The sequence below is a fragment of the Pteronotus mesoamericanus genome, unplaced genomic scaffold, assembly GCF_021234165.1.
Source record: "Pteronotus mesoamericanus isolate MK-2021 breed Mesoamerican mustached bat unplaced genomic scaffold, CSHL_Meso_final contig_35, whole genome shotgun sequence".
Classification (NCBI taxonomy): Eukaryota; Metazoa; Chordata; class Mammalia; order Chiroptera; family Mormoopidae; genus Pteronotus; species Pteronotus mesoamericanus.
Window position 1 is genome coordinate 918126 of NW_026555139.1, and position 6973 is coordinate 925098.

A 6973-nucleotide genomic window follows, 5' to 3' on the forward strand; every position below is an offset into this window, starting at 1 on the left:
TTTCAGGCCAGAAGGGATTGGCATGAAATATTCAAAGTGATGAATAGTAAGGCCGTTCAACCAATACTACTTTACCCAGCATGGTTATCATTAAAAATTGAAGGAGAAACAAAGAGCTTCCTAGACAAGAAAAAGCTAAAAGAGTTTACCATAAAACCAGTATTGCAACAAATGTTAAATGGCTTGCTTAAGAAGAATAAGAAGAAAAAGAAAAAGAAAAATAGTTAAAAATGAAATGGCACTAAATATATATATCTATCAATAATCACTTTAAATGTAAATGGCTTAAATGCCCCAATCAAAAGACATAGGATAGCTGAATGGAGAGGAAAAGAAAATTAATATATATGCTGTTTCCAAGAGACTCACCTCAGAACAGGATACACACAGACTAAAAGTAAAGGGATAGAAAAAGATATTTCATGCAAACAGAGAAGCTAAAAAAAAAAAAAACCAAACTGGTGTAGCAATACTTATGTCTGACAAAATAAGCTCTAAAACCAAGACTACAGTAAGAGAAACTACTCAGAGAAGGAAACCACATCATGATAAAGGGAATAATCCATCAAGAAGATATAACCAACACTAGCAAATATTTTGCATCCATCATAGGATCACCTAAATATGTAAAGCAAATCTTGATGGACATAAAGAGAGAGATTGACAGGAATACAGTCATAGGAGGAGATTTTAACACCCTATTAACCTTCCAGACAGAAAATCAACAAGGCAAAAAGGAGATGATGGCCTTAAATCACATACTAGATCAAATGGATTTAATTGATACCTTCAGAGCACTTCATCCCAAAACAACAGAATATGCTCTTTTCAAATGCACACTAAATGTTTTCTAAGACCATGTTAGGACACAAAATAAGTCTCAATAAATTTAAGAAGACTGGAATCATATCCAGCATCTTCTCCGCCCATAATACTATGCAACTAGAAGTCAGCCACAAGAAGAAAACTGAAAAGTACATAAAGACATGGAAGCTAATAACATATTATTAAACAAGCAATGGGTCAACAATGAGATCAAGGAAGAAATCAAAAGATACATTTAAATAAATGAAAATAAAAGCACACCAACCCAATATCTATGGGACACAGGGCAAGCAGTCCTAAGAGGGAAATTCATAGCATTATAGGCTTATCTTAAAAAAAAGAAAGAAAAAGCTCAAATACACAGCAAGATCACTTTACACTGAAAGGAACTTGAAAAAGAACAACAAAGCTCAAAGTCAGTAGAAGAGAGGAAATAAAGATCAGAGCAGAAATAAATAAAAGAGAGTCTAAAAAACAATACAAAAGATCAATGAGTCCAAGAGCTGATTCTTTGAAAAGATAAACAAGTTTGACAAACTTTTGACCAGACTCATAAATTAAACAAAAGAGAGGACCCAAATAAATAAAATCAGAAAAGAAAGAGGAGAAATAACTGACACTAAAGGAATACAAAGAATTATAAGATATATTTCAAACAATTACATGCCAACAAATTGGATAACCTAGGTGAAATGAATAAATTCCTAGAAACATACAATCTTCCAAAACTAAATCAGGAAGAATCAGAGAATCTGAATAGACAGATTACACCTAGAGAAATTGAAGTTGTAATTTAAAACCTCCCAAAAACAAGAGCCTTGGACTGGATAGCTTTCCCAGGTGAATTTTACCAAACATTCTAAGAACTAACACCTCTCTGTCTCAAACTATTCCAAAAATTCAAGAGGATGAAGCAACTCCTAAGTTCATGTTACTGTCCATCATTTTCCTAATTCCAAAACCGGATAAGGACAGCACAAAGAAAGAAAATCATAAGCCAATATCCCTAATACATATAAGTGCTAAAATCCTCAATAAAATATAAGTAAACTGAATACAGCAATACATCACACAGATCATACATGGTGATCAAAGAGGATTTATTCCAGGGATGCAAGGTTGGTACAACAATCACTAATCAATAAATGTGATACATCACATAAACACAATGAACCATAGAAACCACAGGATCATATCAATAGATGCAGAATAAACATTCGACAAAATCTAGCACCAATTTATGATAAAAAACTCTCAGCAAAGTCAGTATAGAGGGAAAATACCTAATCATAATAAAGGCCATATATGACAAACCCACTGCCAGCATCATTCTCATTGGGCAAAAACTACAAGCATTCCTTTTAAAATTGGGGGGAAATGGGGATGTCCACTTTCACCTCTGTTATTCAAAATAGTTTTGGAAGTCCTAGCCACAGCAATCAGACAAGAAGAAGAATTAAAAATCATCAAAATTGGACAGGAAGAAGTAAAACTGTCTTTATTTGCGGATAGCATGATTCTGTACATAGAGAATCCCAAAGATTCCACCAAGACACTACTAGAACTGATCAATGAACTCAGCGAAGTAGCAAGATACAAAATTAATATCCAGAAATCAGCTGTATTTTATACACCAAAACAAACTATGAGAAAGGGAAATTAAGAAAACAATACCATTCACACTTGCTTCAAAAAGAATAAAACACTCAGGAATAAATTTAAATAAGGATGTACTATACCTGTACTTGGAAAACTATATGACACTGAAGAAAGAAATTAAAGAAGATATAAATAAATGAAAGCACACACTGTGTTCATGGATAGGAAGAATTAACACCATTAAAATGTCCATACCACCCAAAACAGTCTGTAGATTTAGTGCAATTCTTATCAAGATACCAATGATATATTTCACAGAACTAGAACAAATATTTCGAAAATTTATTGAGAACCACAAAAGACCCCAGGTAGAAACAGAAATCTTGAGAAAGAAGAACAGAGTTGGAGGAATCATTCTACCTAATATCAAACTATATTTTAAGCCCATAGTAATCCTAACAGCACAGTATTGGCATAAAAATGGACAAATTTCAATGGAACAGAACAGGGAGCCCAGAAATAAACAAACAACTTCATAGTCAACTAATACTTGACCAAGGAGGTAAAAACATACAATGAGCCAAAGATAGTTTATTCAATAAATGGTGCTGGGAAAATTGGACAGGTACACACAAGAAATGAAACTATACCACCTTTTACACCACACACACATGAATAAACTCAAAGTGGATTAAAGACTTAAATGTTAGACCTGAAACCATAAAAATCCTAGAAGAAAACATAGGCAGTAGAATCCTGGAGATTTCTTATCTCTTATTTATTTATTTATTTATTTATTTATTTAATTTATTCAAATACATGTGTCTCTATTTACCCACCACCACTTTCCCCTTCCCCACCCAGAATCACCTCCCTCTCTCAATCCTTCCCCACTTTGGCTTTGTCTATGTGTTCTTCATTCATGTTCCTTGATTTAACCCTTCCCCTTCTTTTCCCCATTACTCACCTACCTCCTTCCCTTTCATTTCTTTTGGTTTCTTTTTCCTTTCAATGTTGCTGGTTATATTTTCATTGCTTGTTTATTTTGTTAATTACATTCCACTTATAGGTGAGGTTGTATAATATTTGTATTTCACCCCCTGGATTATTTCACTTAGCATAATGCTCCCCAGTTCCTCCCATGCTCTTGCGAAGGGTAGTAGCTTGCTCACTCTTTCTTCTTTCTTTCCTTTTCCCTCCCTCCCTCCCTCCCTCCCTCCCTCCCTCCCTCCCTCCCTCTCTCTCTCTCTCTCTTTCTTTCTTTCTTTCTTTCTTTCTTTCTTTCTTTCTTTCTTTCTTTCTTTCTTTCTTTCTTTCTTTCTTTCTTTTCTTTCTCTTCCTTCCTTCCCCTCCCTCCCTCATCCCTCCCTCCCTCCCTCCCTCCCTCCCTCCCTCCCTCCCTCCCTCCCTCCCTCCCTCCCTCCCTCCCTCCCTCCCTTCCTTCCTTCCTTCCTTCCTTCCTTCCTTCCTTCCTTCCTTCCTTCCTTCCTTCCTTCCTTTCTTCTCCATAGTATTCCATTGTGTAAATGTACCATAGTTTTTTGATCCACTCATTTACTGATGGGCACTTAGGTTGCTCCCAGACTTGGCTATTTTAAATTGTGCTGCTATGAACATTGGGGTGCATAAGATCTTTTGAATTGGGGTTTTGGGATTCTTAGGGTATAATCCCAGCAGTGGCATTTCTTGGCCAAAAGGCAGTTCCATCTCTAGCTTTTTGAGAGAATTCCAAACTGTTTTCCACAGTGGCTGCACCAGTCTGCATTCCCACCAACAGTTTACTAGGGTTCCCTTTTCTTCACAAACTCGCCAGCACCCATTGTTTATTGATCTGTTTATGATGGCCTTTCTGACCGGTGTGAAGTGGTATCCCATTGTGGTTTTAATTTGCATTTCTCTTATGGATAGTGATGCTGAGTATCCTTTCATATGTCTCTGAGCCCTCTGTATCTCTTCCTTGGAGAAGTGTCTGTCCAGGTCCTTTGCCCACTTTTTAATTAGATTGTTTTTCTTCCTGGAGTGGAGATGTGCGAGTTCTTTATATATTTTGGAGATGAAATTGCTGTCTGAGGTATTACTGGCAAATATGTTTTCCCATAAGTTGGTTCCCCTTTAATTTTGCTGATGTTTTCTTTAGCCATGCAGAAGCTTCTTATTTTGATGGGATCCCACTTCTTTATTCTTTCCTTTATATCTCTTGCTTTAGGGGACATATTGGTAAAAATATTGCTGCATGGGATATTTGAGAGTTTCCTGCCTATTTTCTCCTCTAGGACTTTTATGGTGTTGTGACTTAAATTTGAGTCTTTTATCCATCTTGAGTTTATTTTTCTGTATGGTGTAAGTTGGTGATCAAATTTCAATTTTTTGCATGTAGCTGTTCAGCTCTCCCAACACCATTTGTGGAAGAGGCTATTTTTACTCCATTTTATGCTTCTGCCCCCTTTGTCAAATATTAACTGACCATAGAGACATGGGTTTATTTCTGGGCTTTCTATTCTTTTCCAATGATCTATGTGTCTGTTCTAGTGCCAATACCAGACTGTTTTGATTACAATGGCCTTGTAATATAGTTTTATGTCTGGTATTGTGATCCCTCCTACTTTATTTTTCTTTCTCAAAATTGCTGCAGCTATTCGGGGTCATTTATGTTCCATATAAATTTTTGAAATGTCTGTTCTATGTCTGTGAAGTACGTCATTGGTATTTTAATAGGGATTGAGTTGAATGTATAAATTGTTTGGGGTAGAATGGACACTTTGATGATGTTAAATATTCCAATCCATGAACACGGGACATGCTTCCATTTATTTATGTCTATTAATTTCTTTCTTCAAGGTAGTATAGTATTCTGCATACAGGTTTTTACCTCCTTGGTTAAATTTACTCCTAGGTACTTTATTTTTATTGTTGCTATAGCAAATGCGATTTTTCCCCCTGATTTCTGATTCTGATATTTCAATGTTGGTGTACAAAAATGCCTTTGATGTCTGAATATTGACTTTGTATCCTGCTGTTTTGTCAAATTCACTTTTTAGGCTGAGTAGTTTTTTGGTGGAGTCTACAGGGTTTTTTATGTACACTATCATGTCATCTGCAAACAATGACAGTTTTACTTCCTCCTTGCCAATTTGGATGCCTTTTATTTCTTTTTCTTGTCTGACCACTGTGGCTAGGACTTCCAATACTATGTTGAATAGAAGTGGTTAAAGTGGACATTCTTATCTTGTTCCTGATCTTTGTGGGAAAGTTTTTAGTTTTTGCCCATTGAATATGATGTTGGCTGTATGCTTTTCATATATGGCCTTTATTACAGTGAGGTATGCCCCATTTATTCCCATTTTGCTGAGTGTTTTGATCATAAATGGGTGCTGTACCTTATCGACTGCTTTTTCTGCATCTATCGAGATGATCATGTGGTTTTTGTCCTTTCCTTTATTTATGTGATGTATTACATTTATTGACTTGCGTATATTGAACCATCCCTCCATCCCTGGGATGAATCCCACTTGAACATGGTGGATAATCCTTTTAATGTATTGCTAGGTGTGGTTTGCCAATATTTTGTTGAAGATATTAGCATCTATGTTCATAAGCAATATTGGCCTATAGTTTTCTTTCTTAGTTGTTCTTTATCTGGTTTTGGGATTAGGATGATGCTGGCCTCATAAAGAGAGTCTTCTCTCATCTTGGATTTTCTGGAATAGTCTGAGAAAGAGTTTAGCTCTTCCTTAAATGTTTTGGAAAATTCTCCTGTGAAACCATCTGATTCAGGGCTTTTGTTTGCCCATAATTTTTGATTATGCTTCAATTTCATCAGCTGTTATCAGCCTGTTCAGGCTATCTGCTTCTTCTTCATTCAGTGTTGGAAGGTTATACTTTTCTAGAAACTTGTCCATTTCCTCAAGGTTTTCAAATTTCCTAGGATATAATTGTTCATAATAGTTTCTTATAATCCTTTGTATTTCTGTGGTATCAGTTGTTATTTCTCCTCTTTCATTTCTGATATTTTTTTATTTGGCTCCTCCCCCTTTTTTTCTTGATGAGTCTGCTTAAAGGCTTGTCGATTTTGATTATCTTTTCAAAGAACCAGCTCCTGGATTGGTTGGTCTTTTGAATTGTTCTTTTAGTCTTCATGTCATTCCATTCTGTTCTGATCTTGATTATTTCCTTTCTTCTACTTGCTCTGGCGTTTGTTTGTTGTTGTTTCTCCAATTCTTGAAGTTGTAGAGTTAGGTCATTTATTTGAAACATTTCTATCTTTTGAGGTAGGACTGTATTGCTATGAACTTCCCTCACAGAACTGCCTTTGCTCTGTCCCATAGGTTTTGGACTGTTGCATGTTCCTTTTCATTTGTTTCCAGAAACTTTTTGATTTCTTCTTTGATCTCATTATTGACCCATTCATTGTTTAATTGTGTGCTATTAAGTCTCCATGAGTTTGAAAGTTCTTGAGGTTTCTCCTTGAGGTTGGTTTCCAGTTTCAAGCCCTTGTGGTCCAAGAAAATGCTTGTTGTTACTTCAATTTTTCTGAATTTGTTGAGGTTTG